Below are 23,599 nucleotides of genomic sequence, written 5' to 3' on the forward strand. Positions count from 1 at the left end.
GAACAAGAACCCTGGTGTCTCCATAATACCAATATTGTCTGTTGTGAACCTGTGCATATAGGCAGGACTTATGACCTGTCTTAAAAGGACAAATTGTAGCCATCACATGGAGAATGTCCACCTAAGCAACTAGTACAGCATTCACAGAGACTGAATTTTCATTTTACTAAAGCATTGCAAGCTGCACTGAGAGCAAAAAAAATTATACCTCATTAATACAAGACAGAAAAGAAGAGGTTTAATGTGATAGAAAAGAAATCTGATAAATCTGTGTTAAAAATGAAAAAATACAATGAGATATGTTATTTGTGATTCAAAGACCAGTCTGAGCAGAGATCTAACTCATTTCAGTTTTCTCTGAAATAGAAGTCTCTAACAAAGCAAATGTAGAGTATTTTTATACTCTACCTAATGCGTAGATGTGCACATAAGTACAGCATATGCTGTGTGTTTGAAGCCATGCTATATATTTTTGACATTTCTAGAAAATGACATCACCCTACCTTTGTGGCTATTACTAAGCTCCACCTATAACATGCAATCTTTAGTCTGAGGTTACACCTCATAGCACCTGAGGCCATAGATAGCTGATGTGAGTTAGCTAGGGGCATGCCCACAATAGAACTGTCTGTCTTCCTACCACTATAATGACTAACTGACTTCAGTGGGATGAACTGATGAGATGTGACAGATGATGGAATTGTTCACCCTAGAAATAGATAAATGAGAGCACCATCCCCAAACCTGATCCTATTAGTCTGATGAGGTAGTGGGCATTGTATGCGTGAGGATTTGAACAGCTGTTTCCATGGAAGTTATCATGTTTGTGTCTTCTGCTCAGTTTAAGAGAACCACAAGGAGTCACTGAGAAGGATCCAGAGAATGTTCTTGCTTTCATACATCTTAGGTCCTCTCTACAAGTGCAGGTAAAGCCACAATGGGATTTAATGTGTGATCCACACAATCATGCCTTTTGCCATGCCACACATGCATGGCAGGGGGCTTGATTGTGGGATAGCAAATCAGATCCCATCACACCTTATAGCTGGTGCATCAGGAGCCCTATCCCAGGTTCCCCCTGCATCATCAAGAAACAAGTTCTTGCTGTTGGGAGCCTCCTCAGCTGAGGGGCTCCCAGTTTTGTGGGGGTACCCCACACTCCTCTGTGGCTGGGAAATCGTAGCTGCCCAGGGCTGGGAGATCACAGCTGCCCCTAAGGATGGGAGATTGCAGAGGCTGTGATCTCCCAGGCCCTGGGGTTTTATGCACCCCTGGGGCTAGAAGATCACAGTTGTTAGGGCCCAGCTGGGTTCTGGCCCCAGGAGGCATTCTGCTGGGACCCAACATCCACAGCTATGGGACTCTGGGTTCTGGCAGCTGCAGGGTGCTACCAGGACCCAGAATCAGCAGCTGCTGGGGTTGAGAGTCCCTTCAGTTGCAGAATGCCCAGCCCCGGCTGGGCATGGTGCAACCCTGCGGCTGGGAGCCCAGTCAGCTGATGGTGTTCCAAGCTGCAGAGGAGATCCTGCTACACATGCAAATTAAAGCTCTATACCAAGCAGCTATGAAGTTATTACACATTTTCAAGGTCTAACTTTATAGGTTTTTATGGCATGATAGGTATTTTCAACAAGTTAGTTTGCCATAACTTTGCAACAAGTTAATTGTGTTACACCTGTAGCATGTAGAGGGGGCCTTATATGGAAGAGTCATAAAACTAGTTGGGGTAGCCATATCAGCTAGTCATCCAGGTCTCATTTTCACTAAAAACTGCCAGAATAACTGTGAAAATCCTTCTAACAGCTTCTTCTGTAGAAATAAGACCAAAGGTGAAGGAATAGTATATGTCATGGACCAGTTTGTGAGTACAATGAACATATCTCTGATAGATTCAGCTGGCCTGGAGCCTGGTTGTCTCCCACCTGATGATGTAGGGCCACCTACTGATCCTAGTCCAGCTGGCAAACTGTTCATTTAAAGGTCTCTCTTGAGACACGTTATAATTTAAATCAGGAAAGAGTCAATCATCGCCGATGTAGATAAACACTGGGAAATATCATGCAAATGAGTTCCACACTGTATAGCATTATTTATACAGGTGGCTTAAATCTGAGCCCACAAAGTACGATTGACAGGCTGTCAAAACAATGACCATGGTGGCAACCAAGTACAAGTTGCACTGTTGGGGTTATTAGACCTCCACTGCACTGCACTTGATAGTTGTTTTGAAGCATGTCAGCTGCAAACAGTGATCACCTGTGGAATGCTGAGTGACCAGACTTTTGGGAATGCAGGTGTGCCTAGGTGAATCAAACTGCTGAGTTCTTTTAATTTTTTAAGCATAGATGGACAGGAGGGAATGAGATTACCAGCTGAAAACATAGTTGTCAGTAGAGAAGCTGCTTTGAATGATGCATGTTGCTGTGGTGGTAGAATAATATCTGGAAGTGGGAGTTTCTGGTCTTTGTTAAGCATCTGTTTCAGCAAAGTACGATACTCCAGACACAGCATTCTTGTGGTATTTAAGGGAAACTGAGTGGGTTAATGCCAAGGAAATTCCAGCTAAGGTAATGGAGTTTACTATTTAGTATATTTAATTTAAACTATTCTTTGTGTATAAATATTTGAAAGGGGAAGATCTGCCTTTGAATAACAAGTTATTTACCTGCACCCATGACTTTATGAGAATCCTGTTGTCACTTAGTTCAGCTCTGAGAACATTTCTCTTGTTGTAGAGTTTGGATTTCATCAACAATCAAAATTTATGTTTCGTTCTCTAAGTTTAACTCACACAGAGACAGTAAATGGTAATTTTGTTTCTATCCTGATACCGTACAAAATAACCTCTCCGTATTAAGATGACTTTGCTTTTTTGTGAAACTGTGGCATGCAGGTCAAAATCAATATGTATCCAAATCCTTTGTGGCAAGAAAAGATGTATAAAATGCTTTGAGACGAATTTTAAAAACAAACACTGTAATTAGCTTTTATTTAGTCTTTTTTTTAAGACAATGATTTTCATTTCATATGGAAATGTAGATTTCTTCAGAGTAATTTCATGTTCTTTTTGGTTTAAAGCAACTTTTTCCTTTGATTACTGAAATATGCAGTTCTCTCTGTTTAACACGTAATACCAAATCAACATACTTCCCCCTCTTTCTGCTGACGACAGTCAGCAGAAATTGTGTTCCAAAGTGCCCTGAGAACAAGGGCATTGATCTTAAGTTAGACTTTTGTGCCACCTTCTCCTCATCACTTTCAGCTGTAATTTGTTAATATATCAGCTCTAAATTATTAAACAGTTTATAAGTATAAATAATTCACCAGTCAACAAATAAGATGACAGCCCATTAATCAGTTTTCGTACATGTACATAGGTGTTGTGCTATAGGCTGTGTTAGGATGAATCCTGCTAAGGTCCATGTGCCTGCCGCCTGTGTCTTTGGGGAGGATGGCTCCCCACCTCCCTCCCCAGCTCATAAATGGCACCAGTACTCTTGTGTAGATTTTTGATACGTTTGGTCAGAAGCAAAGAAATTCCCTCCAAATTCCAGAGTGTGAGCTGCTGCTAATTGTGGAGCCTTCACTGTGCAAGTTAGAACAAGTTACCGTGAGAGACCAAACCAGACCCCTGGCTCTATTCTCTTGCACAATAAAGGACTGAGCCCAGCCATTCTAAATTTGAATTGAGATGTTTATAGCACTGAATGCATTTTATTATCTCCAAAGATAGACTTGTAAAAGACTTGTGCAGTCATTTTTCTTAAGAGGTGAACACCCACCTTACAAACAGACTATCTTGCTCTACCTGACAATGGTATCACCTTTGATGTGACTTCAGGCCTCATCTAAACCAGACAAATTGTGTGAATCACCATATTGTTCTTGTAGAATGCCGGCACTATATATAATTGGAGACTATCTATAATCTGCACTCAGATATTCAGTCAAATTCTTGTAACATGTTGGCAACATTTAGCAATACATTAATATTGTGAAGACATAATGACTGGTTGTAAAACATTGTACACTGTAAGTGCAAAATATCATTAAGGTTTCCTGATGACAGATGTGGGAATATAACAATTCCAAAGCCCCGTGTTTCTACTACTAGAGTACATTGCCTCTAGAAGACAAACACATGCCTCACCTTTCACCTTGGGTTAAAAATATGCATCTTACAGTGACATTTGAATAATCTCCAGTCTCTTGAAATTTTACAAAACCTGCATATGGCAAAAAACGTGGGTCCAAATGCTCATTAGTTTTGGCATTTTTGCCAGATTCACTTTAGTTTATGCTTAGAAGCTGTTATCCTATTGTCATATGCCAATAGCTAGTGAACCTTAAAGGTGACTGACTGTCAGGATAACACACTGTTCTCAATAAAGTTGCCATTTGAAAAGTCTTTGATGAAACGTTTAAGAACCACAAGTGTAGACTTAAGTGTTAATACAGTTATCACATAAAAATATAAACAGATCATGCTTAGGTCCAACGTTCCAGTGAAGGTGCTGAAAGTCTGCTTTTTGAGGGGATTTTGGGGTGGAGGGGAGGATGGGGAACAAGGGGGAAGGTCAGAAGTCAGAAAGTAAAGGAGAATGTCCTACTAGTGATATTAGAGGCATCCTACATGTCAAAATGGAGGCAGTATGACCTAATCAATAAGGCACTGAATGGGGATTCAGGAGTATTATTACTAACTGTCACTGCTGTGGTGGTAGATTTTGGACAAGTCACTTAATAAATGAACGCCCCTATTTCTCCATCTGTAAAATGGTGAAAATGATATTGATTCCCTCTTGTAAATCACTTGGAAATCTACTAAAAATGCTATATTGTTGTTTTAATACAGTGATTCTTAACTAGGATGCCATGGTACCTTTGGGTGCCTTGAGATCCTTTTAAAGGTGCCAAAAGTTATTGTACTATATTAGCACTGGATGAAAACACCTGCACATAATTCACAAGATAAAACCAGAGATTTTAAACAGGAATCCATGGTATTAAAAATATTCTGATCTACTTTGGTCTTTCTGAGTTCTTTGAAAAAGAAAAATTTTTCTATCATTTTTTCAATATTCCAGAAATGAGTGAAAGTTAAGAGCTGGCATTTTCTAAGTGGTACCTTGAGTTTAATGAGGGATGCCTTGAGCATTAAAGGTTGAGAACTACTATTCTAATATAAGGCTGCTCACAGACAAGGGAATTTGGAGCTAAATAAAAAATGAGATGTGCTTTGGTCAAAGATGTACATTTCCTGGACCATCACAGCTACAACAGCACTCTAGCCCCACTAAAGAATTATTTGGCTAAAAGACCCTACACTAGACTGATGACTGGTATAAATGACTAAGCTTAAAGACAGAAAAAAGTGTATTTTGGATGAATCCTCATTCAGCAACAGGTAGCATGTAGGAACAGTTAAACCTATATCAAAATGACGTGATTTGCAAAGCCAAGCATGAAAAATAACAGGCAACTAAGGAAATTCTCTGCCAAATGGAATGTGGTTCAACATGCAGCCATAGTTTTGTAAACTATGCAGATTATTACAAAACAGGTAAAGAGGGGACTCAGATTTGCAATGTTTTGGAATGAAATCAAAGTATTTATCTTAGGAAGATCATAGTCCAAAACGCATATATTAATTTTAAGATTATAATCTAATCTTTCAAACAAGGTATAAGCCCGGCACAGACATTACATGAAAACCAGCATAAATGACCAAATACTGGTTTACACCCATACCAGTACAGAAGCTCAATATACATAGGCCACTTTTTAAAATGCTGGAACCCTGTCTAAGATAGACCTGGATGGATATAATATCAGAATTAAACTATTTATGTTAGACAAATCTAGCGAACTGCTATACCAGATCACCTCCCAACACAAGTTAGGTTGTGGTCTCCTGGCATCTCAGACTGCTTTGCGGACCCTCGCTAATCCCCCCTGGCAGGGCAGTGTGCCCTTGGCCACCCTCATCTGCTCCAGTTGAGCAGGCTCTCGTAGAGCCAGTTGCAGGCAGGAGGTAGGGCTGGGGGCCATTACTACTGTCCGCAGCAGCTCAGCATTGGGTGGAGGGAGGCGTAGCCCTGGCCTTCCCCAGCCCCAGCCCCAGCCAGCACAGCTTGGGGTGGGGGAGGGTGGTCCAAATGCTGGGGGCTTCCCCGCATTTACTGCCCAAGATATCTGGTCAGTTCAGTCTCTCTCCCCAAACCCAAGCCAGCACAGATGGGGGGGCCTGTGCGGTGAGGTCCCTGCTCCCCAATTCCTTCCCCACCACCACTGACAGGGGGCACACCGACCAATCTGGGGTAGGTGGATGCTCAGCTGCTTGTCTGGGCTTGGCATTCTCTGGCAGCTTGCTGGAAGGCATGCAGGAGCGCCCCCAACCTGATAGCCTCAGCCAGTCCAGGCAGCTTATTTGCTCCCAACGTAACCTAGTGTACTTAGAGTAAAACATAAAACTTAGGCCACTTCCACTCAGGCTTTTTAAACTTCTGTACTTAGCTATGGTTCTAGAAATCATCCCTGATCTGTGACACAGTAGCTTCATCTTCACAAGACGTCGACTGCACAGTTGTTACTGCACAGTCTTTTAGTACTTGTTTATACAAGTACCAAATGACTGCACAGTAACCTGAGTTACTGAGCAATAGATCAATGAATGGCTTTTTTGTGACACTGTACAGTAGCCCAAGACTATGGTGCATTAGTGTCATGTCATGGTTTCTGCCACACAATGCTACTGCACAGTAATCTCGGGATACTGTGCAGTCAGTGTCTCATGTAGATGTGACCAGTGTACTTTACAGTGATTGGGAAAGAAATCAAGATATTGGATGTGAATCAGTAAAAATCAACAATTTGGGATATAACATCTCTGATATTATAAAGTAATAACTGACTCAAGTGCATTTCCATATGGGGGGGGGGGCTAAGATGATATGATATCAGTCATTCAAAGTAGAACCTTTAAAGCAAAACTCAAAAATAAGGTAAAAACATGATAGAAGAAGGTGAAGAAAGTTGCAGATACAATTAACTGGATGGTAGCTTTAGAAAGAGGCAATGGGAAAATATGCATCAATCCTAAAGATCTTAGTAGCGTACTAAAGTACTAAAGTACTTGTGCTCTTCCCTGCCAACAAGCACTGATATGTTGCCAAACCAAACAAGCACACAAGTCTTTTCAGTCATGGATGCCAGATATGGCTTCTGGCAAGTAAAGTTGGACAGAGAAAGCAGTTACTTGACATTTTTCTGGACTCTGGGTGCTATCAATAGTTCACAATATGATACAGAGCTGCCACTGTTTCAGAAGCTATCAGCAGCACAAAGCTTTAGGAATGTTATCCCTCTGAGATGATATTGTTTATGTGACTGTAGTTGACTGAAAGGAGCTATAGCTAACTGTGATCTCAAAGTTGCCCTAGTAGTGAGAAAGCAAAAAAAGCTCAATATTAACAAAGCAGAAAGAAAAATAATAGAGATCAGTAATGGGTCCCTGCATAGTGGTGGATATATAGAAGAAATTTTGTATTCAGAGGTTAGGAAAATATCTGAGGAATTCTGGGTCTACCTAAACTAGAAAACTGGCAAGCAGCATAGTGCTTTGTGAAGTAATTTGCAAAAATTATTTTACTATTTAATATATATATCGTTCTCTTAGATTGATGCTGTTTGGGAATGACAATCTCAATAAGACAAAAGCAACTGAAAAGGGAGGGGAGGGGGAAGGGGAGGAAAACCTGTAATGTATTACCTAGGTAATGCTAAGTTAATGAAGATACTAAATTGTTGTGTGAACTCTCTTATCAAGGGGGGCAGCCTGGAAGTTTTGCATTAAGATGCTTTTTATTGGGGCTGTGCTAAAGGAAAGGTGTAGGAGGGGCAGGGTGTTGGCCTTCAGATTTTGTCAAATAAAAAAACTGAAATTATAAAGCAGAATTAGGACCTTGTTGCACCTTACACTGTGAATTATGCAAATGTTGATCTGTGCTAGCACTCGCTCAAGTTTGGAGCAGTCACACGTCAGGCCAGCATGGGCCTGGAAGACTAAAAGATAAGAATCCCCCCCTCCCCCCACACAATTTCAGGCTCCCCCCCCAAGCTCCCCTGGTTCCCCCACTGCCCCTGCCCCCACTGGGGTTTCTCCCTGACTCCCACTGCCCCCAGGGTATTACTTACTTATGGCTGTCCTCACTGTTTGCTCCAGGGGCCCAGCAGCCAGGCAGCTAAGTTAACACCTCCCTGCCTGCTCCTTCAGAGACAGGGAGTGCAGGCAGCCACAAGTGAGTGGGGAGGCAGGGGAGGGGCGGTGAGTGGGGATCTGCGGCACTGGGAAGGGCAGTGGGGGCAGTGGACCTGATCCAGGCCAGAGGGGGAGGGAGTGTGGATGGCATGTTTACACTAAGGTGTAGCTTAGAGTGGCTACACCTTAGTGCACCATGAGCTAGATAGCGCAGGTCAGAGATAACTCTGTCCCAGAGTGATGTAACTTTGAGCCACATCACAAGTGCTTAAAACCAGTTTCAAGTTTTAATGTGTAGATAATCCAGGTGTTAAGAGCTCCAGGAGCCTCCCAAAAATTACCATGTAACAAGGTCCTTACAGTCATCACTGGATCGTACCAATTCACTGAGTACTTTCAACAGCCTCCTCAGTCAGTTTTGGGGATCCTGAAAACTGCATCGCAAAAGGGGAGGAAGGAATCTATTCTCATGTATGTGCAAACGTGGCCATTTGGGTTGCTTGAATGCAAACTGAGCACAAAATAAAAATGTGTACCAGACTGAAGGGAAAGTTTACAGAATGTTGTGTGAAACACTATGGAGACAGTTTATACACCTGTAATACAAGATTATTATTTTACCTTATTAGATTGTATCTTCACTTCTACTTCAGAATAGAAATAGAATGACTTATTCCTTTAATTAGTATTTTTTTCTTCTGCTGTGTGCATAAGCTATATATATATATATATATATATATATATATATATATCAGTCCAGCAGGAGTGTTCAGGATGATTCCGTGCTTTATAAAAAAGCATTTAAAACATAAAAACTCCCCTGCTAGGTCAAAGAAAAGTCTCATTAATTGAGTTTCCTTCTTTAACTGTGGTTGCCTTTATAAGAGGTGTATAAGAAGCATGGTTTATGTGATCCATACCTTGTGATACATTCATGGCTACCCAGTGGTTATAGGGTTAGAGATACTCTGAGCCTGAGGTTACAACCCTGGCTGTTGTATCTAATAGCCCTCAATGGACTTGTCCTCTCTGCATTTGTCTAATCCATTTTTGAAATGCGTTATACTATTAGCCTTTACAATGTCCTGTGGAGTTAATTATATGTTGGGTAAAAAAGTACATCCCTTCGTTTGTTTTAAGCTGACACTTGGTAATTTCGTTAGATGGTCACTAGTTCTTATGAGACACAGGGCATAATAGTTCCACATTGACATTATCCACGCTAGGTATGCTTTTACAGAACTCTATCATATCCCTCATCAGTTCTCTCTTTCCATCCTGAAGGCTTCTTACCTTCTCAATAACTCATTATTGGGAAGCCATTTCATCCGCTAACATCATCTTTGTTGCCACTCTCTGTATCTTTTTAGTTCCCTTATAGCAGTTTTTGAGATGGGGTAACCAGACTTGCTAGTTTTTTAACATATGCCCTGCCTACCTCCTTGTTTTAAATAATAGCACAGTATGTTTCTTTTTGTTTTATTTAATCCCTTTTCTAATGATTAATAACAATATTGTTTGCCTTTTTGCTCATTTATCCAATATTTTTAGAGAACTATCTACTATGACTCTAAGATCCCTTGTCTGATTGGAAATTGCTAATAGAGAGCCTATTATAGCAGAATCTATTACAGAGTCTTTATATATAGACTAAGGCAGAGTCTATTACAGCGTCTATATGTATAGTTTAGGTTATTTTTTCCCCACATGAATTACTTTGCACTTATCAATGTTGAATTTCATCTGCCACTTTATTGCCTACTCACTCATCTGTGTAAGATATTTTTGTAACTTTTTTCCATCAACGTTAGCTTTGACCGTCTGTAATAATTTTGCATCATCTGTGAATTTTGTGACCTCATTATTTATCCCCTTTTACTGATCATTTATGGATATGTTGAACAATATAGATCTGAGCACAGACACCTGACTGACCTCTGTCTACCTTCCTCCAAGGAAAAAAGGGCCATCCAAAGGGCTTACTCCTTTCTTCCTATTTTTCGAACAGGTTTAGTTCCATAAGAAGACCTTAACTCTGATTGCATGACAGCTTAGTATTTTAAGAAATGTTGGTGTCTAGTTTTGCTAGAAGCTCTAATCCTATATAGTTTGGGGTAGATGAAAAATCCCACCTCATACAGCTGTTTATTCTTTTTTACCATATCATAGTCCTTATAGATATGAAGAATTAGTTAATCCTTGGTCAACTATCATCTCTTCCAGAGACCCACCAAAGACTGAGTTCTAGAAAATTCAGATACTACAGAGCACACAGATATTCTAACGATCTAGTGTCCTCATGTCACACTATTCCATGAGAAATAGAAAACAGTTTCCTAATTTTGGTAATGAATACCTTGGCCCCCCTGATGTATTGGGTTCTTCAGACCACTTGAGTATATGTGTCACACCACAGGTCTGGGAGTATAATGGGAAAATCTCAGTGAGGACCTTGTAAAAAGTAGAGATGGACACATAGAAGAGAATAGAAAATTCTTGAAAAAAATCAGTATCAAATTTAACCCAGATAATTTTGGTTGCAGATTCTTTTTTTTTTTTTTTAGATTATATTTTCACAAAACTGCCATAGGAGGAGTTTTAGTCCATATCTTAGTGGTCCAGACTGAGAGAGACAGGCTCAAGTCCCACCCTTCAATCCAGTAGGCTATTCACCACATACATAGAAGTTATTCTGGGTTAGGCTGTCATTCTCTCCTATTGAGACCAGAGTCCCACTTTGCTCCTATGAATATTAAATCATTAAACAGAGACTGGTGGACAGGTATTCCACCTATGAAGGATTGTGTTCACACCACCAGGCTAGAGTCATTTTCATATCCTCCCAGTGACCTTTCTCATACCAAATAGAAATGTTTTAACTAAAAGGCATTGCAAGTATTCTACCACAGAATGGTGTAAAGCCTGGTGATTAGGGAACTTTTCTGGGTGATGACGGTTCAGATGCCTATAGGTAAAAGTGTCTGAATCCTAGCCAGTGCTCTAACCCTTAGTTACTGGGTAAGACAGTGACACCTCCTTCTTCAACAGTTTTGTGAAAATCAAGCACTTCCTCTCCTTTTTTTTATTTTGGGTTGAATGCTGTGTTTTGTTTCAAACAAATTATTTTTTCCTTTTTTCTTTTTTCATTTTGGTAATGCAAAATGCAAAATTTAAAATCAGGCCCAGTTTAACTAATTATTTTTCTTCCCTTCCCCTCTGCATTTCTAGCTGCTGTTAAACTGAAAAATCAATTATTATAACAACCCTAATAAAGAATGACCATGTTATAAGTCTCAAATGATCTCAGGATGATCCATGAGGAGGCAATGTTCAGCTTATTTTGGCTATAAGGGAAGATCCTTATAGGGGAGAGATGATTGTAAAAGAGGGAATGAATAAAAGGGAAAATAGGAAAATGTCCAGAGTAAAAGCCTTTTCATTGTTCTGAAATGGAACAAAATAAAATAAATTAATTTTCTAGAAAAATATTAAATTAAAAATTGTTTTGGGCCTATTTAAATATTTTATTTGGATAATATAAAAATATGTTATTCTATTTTTTGCCTTTTTACATTTTATTTTATATAGAAACTTTTAATTTCAGTTTTAATAGTAAATTAAAAATACAAAATGGACAAATTTCATTTCAAATGTGCTACACTGAAATATTTTGGCATTACTAACATGCTTAATTTTATACATTAATGACTTTTTAAAAATATTAAATTTCAGTGAAAATTACATTTCAATGAAAAAATCCTGATCAATTCTACATAGAACACTCCCCACACAAGAAAAAAAAAGTGTTTATATGAGAAAAGTTGGAATTTGTTAAACATGAACTGTTTAAATATGATGAAGTACAGTTTATTTGTTTATTAGATTTCAATGCCACCCTTCACAAAAAGTCTTCTAGAGGCTTAGTTTGGAATGGTACAAGCTTAATTCATTTAAACCAAATAGTAACGTATTATATGGCAGATTAGGGTATGTTTCTAGTGCTGGAGCTGCTAAAAGTATTTGCTGTAGTTATGTCCCATGAATGTGGAAGTTTGGTCAAATTTGCCAACTTTGGCCAAGTACCAATACCACTCAGCAGAGCGTATCAGATAATGTATATGCAAATTCAGAGAGGTAAAAAGTTAAATTTGTGAATATAAAATATATTTTGCTGATTACTATCTAATGTGATCAGTATTTCCTGTACCCAGGATACATTTCATTTTTAATTCTAAGACTGAAGGGCAAGTCTATACTGTTATTTCATCCTGCCCCCAGGCCTGCCATTTGGCCCAAGCCCACTGATCTTCCCTGTTACACCTTGTAAAATAGAAATAGTATTTAACTAATAACTGCACAAGAAAAATAAAGTACAATTTTATAGCAGGGAAAATACTATTTCTTGATACTTCAAATTAAGAAAAATATTTACTTATAGTTTAAAATGAATGCATGTGTAAGAGATTATAAATTATCAGCAGCTTCAGTTTTAGATATTTTAAATAGGAATATTGTTTTGCCACTACAACATTTTTAGACCAGTTGGGATGACAGTTAAAACAGATATATTTAATACACATGCATATGTGCACACGCGCACATTCTGCATTTGGGAAATGTTACACTTTGTATGTATTTAGAGATATAAGATAAGACAGAATGCTATTTCAAATAGAAGAGCATGACATTAGAAGTATCATGCAATGAGACTCTTAGTGATTATTTAATGTATTATTTATGTAAAACTTTCTCCAGGTTATCTATCACTCAGAATAAATGAAAGATAGCCTTTTTATAAAGCACATTAAGTATGTGTTATAATGAATAGGGAAAACACACATACTAATACCTATATCTTTATAATATGCCACTTAATTCTGCATTGGTAAAACCATACTTCATAAACACAATTATATGAAGAAATAATTTGCACTTGAATGTAGTGCTTTTCATGCAAAGATCTGAAAGCACTACATAAGCATTAAAGACATGTGACAGAAAGTGAAAATGAGGCACAGTCTCACAAGTCAGTGGCAGAATTAGGATAGAATCCTGATTCTCATTCAGGTCCTGACTACAGAGAACTGTTTGATGAAAGATAGTGATGCTTTTTGGGTACAACCAGGCAGATATAGGAAACCTAGAAATGCAGAGTTAGCAAAACAGTCTGCAAATTGAATGACATTGAGAGAAAGGTCTGATTTTATTGTATTCATGTCTTTGCATCATTGTCTTTCAGTTTCCCTGGAGGACTGATGTCTTGGTAGACAAACGTGAGCAGTCAGTTTAGTTCAATCAGTAATTAGGCCAAATCCTAAATCCTTGCTCCAGCAAAACTCCTGATGGACTTAATAGGAGTTTTCCCATAAAAAAAAGACTACTGGGTTGTGTGCCTACATTTTAAATATAGGAATACAAAAGTGATTGAAAAAATGGGTTTCTTTAGCTCTATTAATAGATGTCTTTTCTTGCTTTAGGACAGATACACTTTGTCTGAACATATGACTAAACACATGGAAATGAATTAGATATCCACAGGAAACCACCACGGAGCAAATTTTTTATGGTAATCTTTAAAGCAAGATACACAAGAAACCTCTCAAACATGTCCAGTAGAAATCTGCATTTTGTTTTCCCTTACTTTTTCATTTTATTCATCTAAACAAGGCATAACTAACTATACTTTTGTGAAAAAGTAATGATTGTAGCTCCAAGTAGACTGAATGCCATAAATATTGTCGTTACAGTTTAAAAAGTTAAGCAGTTGTGCAAATTTACATAGTGACTCTGAAAGCTAGGAAATGTTAAGGACTACAGGGGCAATTTAGAATGTATCGTGCTTTTTTTTTTTTTCCAAGAAGATATACAGAAATCAGACTGACCATATGTTTTGTAAAAAGGATTCCAACTGTTAAAAATCTAATGATATATCTCTGTTTTTAACAGAAAGTAAATTTCTGATAGGTTCTAGATACTTGTAAGATATGCATAGCCTTTTAAATTAAAAAAAGTGAACGAAAGACCCTTTTGATTTCTCTATTAAAGAAAAACAGAGGCAATACTGGAAGTCAGCTGTTATATCCTGCAATTACTGATGAGTGACTACGGAAAGTGCCAAGCTAAGTGAGCAAAATGGTTTGTTTAATCAGATGCTTAAAAATGTATAATTTCACATTTAAAGTCATTTGAATATTCATCCTGTTACTTTAGATCACTATGTTGTAAAAGTGTTATTTCCAGCTTCCTCCTTACCTATTGCCATCTCAAAAAATTTGAATTTCGGACTCCTTTTTTCCATTCTTTCTTTTTTCTCTTTCTGTAGATTCAATTTAACAAAAGCTATACTGAGTATGTAGGTGGCCAAAAATGGGTATGTGAACTTGGAATCCCCTCTAAACTGGTATATTCATCCTTTCCACACGCCAAAAACTTCATTTTCATTTGGTGAATCAATCTTTAGATCATGAGTAATGGACCCCTCATTCATTATGTTTCAGACTACTTTTCATATATCAACATTATAGATTGCTTTAATAACAGACATTTTATAATATTACTTTTCTCCTTCATTCACTAGAAATCCATTTAACTAAAGTGATCATATGTCCTGTTTTTTCATATGATGTTGTGCGACCTGATGAAATTTCTTTCTGGACGCCTGAAATATCTCTGTTTTCTACTTCATTAATCAATAATGTGCATAATTTTTAAATACATTTAACTAGAAAAAGTCTATTCAAGATACATGCTAATAATAATTTATATATGGTCTGTGTTTACAAGGAAAAAAAATCAGTAAAATGAGCACTGGGTGTGATAAGCAGTGTTTCGAGTAAAGAGGCATGTTGAATAAATGTAGACCCTATTTAAGTTCTTCTTTTGCTCAAAGTTAATTTTAGCAAGACTTGTACAGTGTTTCAGGAGGAACTCATTCGGGACATAAAGTTACTGGAGAATAATTTTCCAAAGCAAAAAAATACGAATAAATTGCTATTGCATCAGAAATGGGCAGTTGTGACACCAGCATATATCTTCGTATTTTTTTAATTAATTTTTGTCTTGCACTTTCACTAATCTTAAATGTCACCACAGAAAAGTTTTTGATAGTCTCCTTAATTTTAAATAAAGAAGAGCACCACTAAAATCAAATCCTCAAATTCAAGCATTCTACAAGGAAATTCAAATCTAGAGCCTAATCCTGTCTTTTGAAAGGCTCCATATAAATAAGTAGTTCAGTGGAATTCCAAATTGTCTCTGCTCAGTTAAATGTAGATGGAGAGAAATCTGTATCTCCACAAAAAGATATTTAGCAAGGGTCTTTAGGGTTTTGATCTTTTTTCATGTTTTTTTTCTGTGAAAGCTCAGTATCTTTTATTCATCTGCTTCCTTATCCTGTCATTCCTCCTCTTTCTCTTTTGTTAGTTAGCAAAAAGATTGTCAGTAAAATGATGAGCCATATGTCCTTTGAAAATAAGATGATATTATTATTATTTTTCAGAATGAAAGAAAATTATCAGTAGAATTACGAGGACAAATTTTATCAGAAATATGTTTGAATTTTTTATTAAATTTGCTTGACTATTTTCCTTCTTCTGATCATTTTTACTTGAATCTTGTAATAAATATGCATATAGTATGCATCCATAATGCAACAAAAGCTACTAATAAATTGTGCCACTCTACTGTGGCAGGTGGCTATTTGTACCCATAGCAGGTGCTCAGGGGATTTGAGGGGCCCAATCCTGTGCACCCCAGGTAGGCTTGGGCCTCTCAAGCGCACAGGGCACCAGCACTTGCCTGACTATGCCATTTTACAGAGTAATCTGGGATGCGTATCTGTAAGCATGAAAATTTGGGTTCCTGCTTACATAGACCCACTCCAGGATCTCCAGGGGCCCACCTAGCAGAAAGCCCAAATAAATCTTAGCAGGGAGATACTGCACCTAAGGAATCCCAAGATCCCCTAACTCCACACTAGGACCTGCATGACCCCAGCCCTCTATGCTGGACCTGTGCTGGTCTCTCACTGACCCATGCCTCCACATGAGGCATGGGTAACCAGGTCCCAGTATGAGGAAGTGCAGAGCCAGGTAATCCATGGCACCCCATGCCTCCACTTGAAGCATTCATTGGTCAGCCTGGATCCTGGAGTGGTGGCACAGGGCTCTAGGGGTTACCCTCCTGTATCCCCCACTCTGCACCAGAATCTGCACTGACTCACGCTTCATGCAGAAGTGTGGGCCAGCACAGGTTGCCACAGGAGGAACGGTTTGCCAGGAATTCCCCAGCTCCTGTGCACCTCCATGTCACCTTGCACTGGGACCCATGCTGACCTCTGCCTCCATGTGAGGGATGAGTCAGTGCAGAACCTGACATGGTACAATGAGAGATGCAGGGAGTCCCTGGGCGCCTTGTCCCACATTGGGCAGGGAGCCATAGGAGATATGTGTGTCACTCAATAAAGTGGACATATACTACCACAGGTGATCTGCTTTGGTTTCATGACATCTGTTTGTACCCTCAGTGAAATGGTAAATTTTCAGTGTTTGATTGAATTAGTCCTTATTAAAAGAGAACACACTGTTTGCAGTCCAGGAGCAGACAGAGGAAGGAATCGTAACTCAGTCATGATTCAGTTCTACTCGTCAGTTGCAGTTGCAGTTGTTCACTACTCATCTAAATTGTACTGCTTATAGAAAATAGTGTAAATTAGATTAATTTAATGTCAGGCTTTTTAAATGTCTGTATCTAGCCTCTGGGCTTTTTTATACTGGGCACATCTACACATGAACATTTACTGCGCAGTAACTGAAATTACTGAGCAGTACAGGCATGCATCTACAAGTGCACATCCATACTGCTGAGTAAATATGGTGACTTGTGCCAATTTGAGCATAAATTTGATACCTGTATCATGCAGGTATCAAATTTACGCCTGATCAGTTACTACACTGTAACACACATGTAGATACCTTACTGCACAGTAACACTATGTGTGGACTGACTTGGGACTAACTTTAGTCCCAAGTCAGTCCACACACAGCATTAATGGCTTTAATACCTGCACATGTAAATGCTGGCCTATTCCCACTTACTGCACAGTAAATTTAAGCTGGTGTAAATGCACATGTAGACACGCCCACTGTGTCAGAAGTGAGTCTTGGTGAAGACAGGACTAAGCATACATGATCATCAGGGTGTAATGTGGGGTATCAGAGCAATATTTTTTTTTCCCATGAGTCAGCTCTGGACTCTTATCCAATGCCCAGAGTCAAGCCCTCAGCCCTCTGAAGGTTGGATAGCAGGAACCTGTATGTCAATGGACTCCCATACTCCCTGAGATCTAGTGCTGATATGCTATAGCATATAAAAACCAGAACATTTCTTAGTCTCCTCTCACAAGACAAAATCTCCATTACCCTAATGACTTTTCTCTGCATTTATTCAATTAAATTTTATCTTTCCTGAATATGAACATGGCTAATCGGAATGTTGCACACAAGGTCTTACCAGGGCTTTGTACAATAGCATTAATTCTTGCAAAGTTTGACTGAAACTACAATGTCTGATACATCCTAGGATGATACTTGGCTTTTTCATATGTGCATCATATTTAAAGCTTATACACCTTCCCTAATGTACTAATAGATCCTCATCTTTCTCCTTTCCATCATTTTCACCTGAAGAACCTCACAATTTAGAGCAGAAATTTGTGTGAATCTCTAAATATCTGGCCCTTCCACTCTTGTATAGTTAAATGTCATCACATTTGTTATTAATCCAGTCCTCAAGCTCATTTCTTAAATTCTTTCTAGTTGATATTCTGATCCTTCTGGGTATTGATTATACACCCTAACTCTAGTGTCATAAAATTTTATTAGCACATTCCAACTTGATGTGCTAACAACATAAATGGAATTATTAAATAAGACTCATTAAATAAGCCACTTATTATGAAACTCCACTGATCTGCATCATGCTCAGTAGTTACCTTTTCAATCTAACATTTTATAGTCTTACTTTATGGTGTGTGTGCATGACACTTCAAAGTGGGTTAAATGCCTTTGCACTGCTTTAATGGTGTCAGTGTTTGCATGCCTTGGCAGCATATTGCGCATTAATTCCAGCCACTGTAGGAAATTTGGTGGCATAATGTGCTTTAAGTAACTTGGGGTGCAGCAAACTAAAACTCCTTCAAAGAGTTTCAGTTTTCTGCTCCTACAGCCATGAAGCAAAGCACCAGACTCCATCAGCTCCACGGCTCTGGAGGAGGCCTTGTAGGCAGCGTGGCAGCAGTCCAGGAAAGCAGGCTCTGCCCAAAATAAGTGGTGAGCCTGATCTTTCCTGCCTCCCACCCACTGGAGCCTGCCTGCCTGAGCTGTGTGGGAGCCTGGTGCTTCCCTCTGCAGCTGCGGTGCCCCCCAGGACTGCCTGAATTGGGTGCCTGAAGGAAGGTGCCACCTGGCGGGGGGGGGGGTGCTGCCGCTGCCACAGAGGGAAGCACCAGCCTCCCTCCTGCAGTCCAGGGACAGTTCCGCCCACCAGCAGTTTGCCCTCCCCTCCCTACTGGAGAGGCAGGTAAGTCAGCGGGGTGATTGCATGACATGGGGATTTAATCAGCCCTAAATTGAAGAGGTGTTTTTTAAAACCCATCACTTCAATTTAGGGCCCCCATTTCATTTACACATACCCTTAGGTAGTTCCTTACTCATCTTAACATTTTTTTTTTTGCTAGTCCCATTTTCTCCAACTTAACTAATAATTTTTCAGATGGTATAGCATGAAATTCTTCACTGAAATGCAGCTAGATTAGATCCATCATATTCCCCTTGTCTCTAAAATCAGTTATCTTATCAAATAAAGATACCAGATTAATTTGGTATAATCTATATTTGGTAAGGCTATGCTGCATTTTATTCTCCTTTCTATTTACTTCCACGTCTTTATTTTTTTCCTTCCAAATTTGTTCTAAAGATGAGCATATGGTAGTAATCAGACTAGTGTGCATATAGTATTTCTTTCTTAAATATAGACACTGTGTTGCTATTTGCCAGTCAATGTAGAACTACCACAATTAGATTTTTTAAACCCACACTATTAGACTTCTGATTTTATTTTTGTGATGGAAATGTATATCTCCCCTTGATGGAGCACATTAGGCTCTCTTTTTTTTCTTTTCTTGTTCTGTTTTGATTTATGTGGCTAAAGAATTCTGTTAACCTGAGTAAAAATATTGGATTTGGGCAAATTTTTATTTCTTTACTGTTTATTACATTAATGTACAGTATTATCCCACCACGTTTACCTCTTTCCTGAACAGGGCATACCCTTCACTATATTTTATTCTAAGTTTTTCCTATATTATCCAGTTTCAGAACTTGTGGTAATAGGATGGGGTACCTGCATCTTGTTGCCCAGGCTCTTTCCATTAGTATACAATCATCTCAGTTGTTTCTCTCTGCTCCCACTGAAATTCCCAGCTGGATCAAGTATATGACTTTAATTGTCTAACTGTGTCTGACTCCCATCAGTATTTTTCTTCTTCTTTCCATACTCTCACCCTCTAATATTCCTTTGTCCCTTGCTATGTCATTATTTACCAGAAGCTCCTCTTCCTGTCTATGAAGGCATGGTGATTGCACAAGTCTCTCCCAACTTTCCCCCACTTCTTAGTTTGAAACTCTTATCAGTCATGCCAGCCTTGAACCCAGAAGGAAGGAGGATATTAATATATAATCATGGGTGCTTGCTGTTTCTAAGAGCTAAGATTACTATTTGGGGAAGGTAAGTACACCATGTGACCTGCGTATCCAGTCAAAGCAGCTCCGCATTTGAATATCAATATTTTCAATACAATGAACTGCTCTCAAACTAGTGATGGATCAAGAATTATTCACAGAAATTATTCATACACTAATTCTGAATAACAAATACATTTGAGAAAATCAGTCTGTTACAATATAATTCATAAATGGAAAAGAGGTAAAATTAGTTCAAAACAGTATTCATTATGATTTATTCACCCAGCTTCAGCTAGACTCTGCATGTGTGTGTGTGTGTGTGTGTGTGTGTGTGTGTGTGTGTGTGTGTGTCGGGGGGGCGCACAGTAGTTCTTCTAGTGATTGAACAGTAGCATGCATTATTAACTAAGAGTATAGGACATTAATTATAATATATGCTGCCTTTCAAATCAGGAAGTTTTAGATTTTACCCCATCATGGGGCAGTTTTTATTGTCTTTTTGATGTCAAAACTTATGTATTTACTTTGTATTAGTCCAGTGGAAGAGAGTAGGTGGCATACTGGCTTTGGTGTATACTGTGGGCTGAGAGATATACGTGGCTTGGCATACTCCCTGTAAAGTTGATCAGTGTGCTGGAGCCAACTGGCAACAATTTTAATTGTTTGAAACGATAGCATAATAGGTCCTTCAGTATCTGTAAAGGGAAACATTTACATAATTAAAGAAATTGCTCATCAATAGAGAAAGGGAAACTTGAAATAAATTAATAATGACTTTTTGCATGAAAGTATTATACATCTTCTTGGTTTATAGATTAGGGCAGAAATAACCTTTGCCTTAGGTAATATAGTTCAATTTATAGGTTTATTTATAAGCCTAGAAGTCATTTTTTAATGGTTAAAAATATTAATGGTATATTCCAAAAAAAAAAAAAAGAAATGTGCACTGTATACATTTTTATTGCTGATTCTCAATATAAAATCTATGTTGCCACCAAAGTATTTAAACTGATAAGAACTGCATTTGCTCATCCCTATCAGATTATGTGGAAACCACTTGAAGGCTAAGGTAGCATTCCACATAAGGATGGTCACTTACATGGCAGATTCTGTTCCTGTCCAGTAGCGTTTGCCACTCTCTCTCTCTCTCTCTATATATATATATTAATCCTGGTATATCTGTCCTGTTGGAACCCAAGTTGAGACTGAAGATATTACTGCACACAATGGAACTTCAGAAGACTAAGATTATTTTTTCCACTACTTTGGCTTTTGTCCCGTCTTGTTCTGTTATCATTGATAGCCTAGATACAACTAATTTGCCGCCCCCCAAGGTTTTTCTTTCATTCTAAGTGATGTAGTCTTTCTGGGTCTAAACTCAGCTTAGATTTTTAGTTTTAGGAGTGCTTCTGTGACCAGTGATTCCTGGTTGGTCAAAGTTACTTCCTTTGTCTCCTTCCTGAGTTTATTGCTGCACTAAATCAGGCAGAAAAGCTTATGCTGACATCTGCAAAACAAATTTCATAGAGAATTTGTGGTTTTTTTACAAGCTGATTCTGCCTTTTTCCTTCAGACCTACAATATGTGCTTTCATTGTTCCCATACCAACTTATGAATATGTTGATGCTGTTTTCTCTTTTTTTAAGCTCCCATCTGAGTTCTGTTCATCACAGATGTTTAGACACACAGCTGTCCATCTACAGTGGTTCTGCATGAAAGACCATGGCTGTTGTGTACAAAAGAGGGGATTCAGGCAAATGTACTATAAATAGATAGCATTGTCTGCCTCTTCATTCTCCAGTAGAGTCCTAAGTTCTGGAATTGGAATGTTTGCTACTTTATCAAAATAGTTTGTGCCTCCTGCTTCAGCTGAACTGTAAGATGGAGCACAACCTGGGTTTTTATTATTGCTGCTGTTTTCAAAAGTTTTAGTTGTCTGTAAAGCAGACATGGCCACTCTTGAGTAGCCTCAGAGTATATTCAGTACACAGCAAACAAAGTGACTTGCTTCATAACATAATAGCATCACCTGTGAGATTCATGAATCATAAACTAACAGCCTTGAATGTGCTTCAAGGTCATGCTATGAAAGTCTTAGAACTAGATTTTTGGAAGACGTCAACACCCAACATAATGAGCCTTTATGAAAACCTGGCCATTATGGAGTTGTAATATAAAACCTGAGGGTATTATGGCAAATAATAACTTTGTGATTGAATTGATGATAATTTAAAAAGCAGGGGGACAAGAGGCCCAGGACAACTGCAGTCGAGGAGGTTGTATTTCTTGAAAAGTCTTGTCTCTAAGATAAGCATATATGAATACATTATGTGGGTACAAACCATATTTTTTATGCCTAAGATCCTTAAAATTCTGTGGGGAATAAAAGTACTGAGTACATTGCTAATACTTAACTTGGACCTTGTTTCTTTTTTCACTTTGGGGGCGGAGAATGTTATATTTTGTATGTTTGAGTTGCAACAATCTGAATTAGACGTAGCATATTTTATAGGGCTAGGTGTATACCTTTGAAAAGGTTACTTATACTAGCCTAAGCGGTAATTCATTAAGATCACAATTTTTATAAATTGTTTTCACTTGTATTTTTGTTAGATACCCAGAAAGTGATGACCAGATTCAATAAGTGGCCAGAAAAAAATGTTAGCGTGCTTTATAAGTTTAGGTAAACACATAGATTTTTGGGGTGTCACAATTCAAGAACTCATTTTTCAATCAATTTCAAATGTGGTAGAATAATTCCGTTGTTTATTGAAACTGATGATCCCTGGTGGATTTTTACTGTGTACCACAAACAGGTTTAAAATGGAAATTTAGCTGCAATTATGATGTCTACTATTTATTTTACAATTCATTTTTATTACTTGTATGTTTTGACTGCAAAGTAAATGTAGATGTTATAGTTCTGCTACAACAGTAGTGGAATAATAAAAAAAATTAAGGCCAGTTTATATTGTGTCATGACTGGCTGGGGAAGGGAATAAAGTGGGTAAATGTGCCCCCTGATTTCCTCAGATTGCAGAAAATAACGGTGGGAGGAAAGCAATTTATACAGGGCTCCTATCCTTCCTTCCAGACACATTGGCCATGTCCACACAAGATGCTGACTGCACAGTCATTACTGAGCAGTCATTTAGTACTTGCATAAACAAGTAGTAAATGACTGTGCAGTAATCTGCATTACTGCGCAGTAGTGCTGACAAATAGGTTTTTTGTGATGCTGACTGCACGGTAGCATCTCATCATGATTTCTGCCACTATGCTACTGCACAATAGTCTTGGGCTACTGTGCAGGCAGTGTCTCATGTAGACACAGCCATAGTGAAATTAGGCATGAATATTCTCTCCTACAATAAGCCAGGTAAAGTACCAGACACTGGGAAGAAGATAACATTAGTTTCCTGCAGGACATGAAGACAGAGGAAGATTGTGACTTTGTATCACACTGTCTGTCTTGGGCTGCTACGAGATCTGAAAGATACTTTCCCATTCTCAGAGCTCACAGGCAAGCCACTAGAGTAGCTTAAAAAGTAGTAAAACGCTTGCCTTAAAAAGTGGTAAATTGCTCAATTATCTATAA

Source organism: Alligator mississippiensis, chromosome 1, assembly GCF_030867095.1.
Source record: "Alligator mississippiensis isolate rAllMis1 chromosome 1, rAllMis1, whole genome shotgun sequence".
Lineage (NCBI taxonomy): Eukaryota > Metazoa > Chordata > Crocodylia > Alligatoridae > Alligator > Alligator mississippiensis.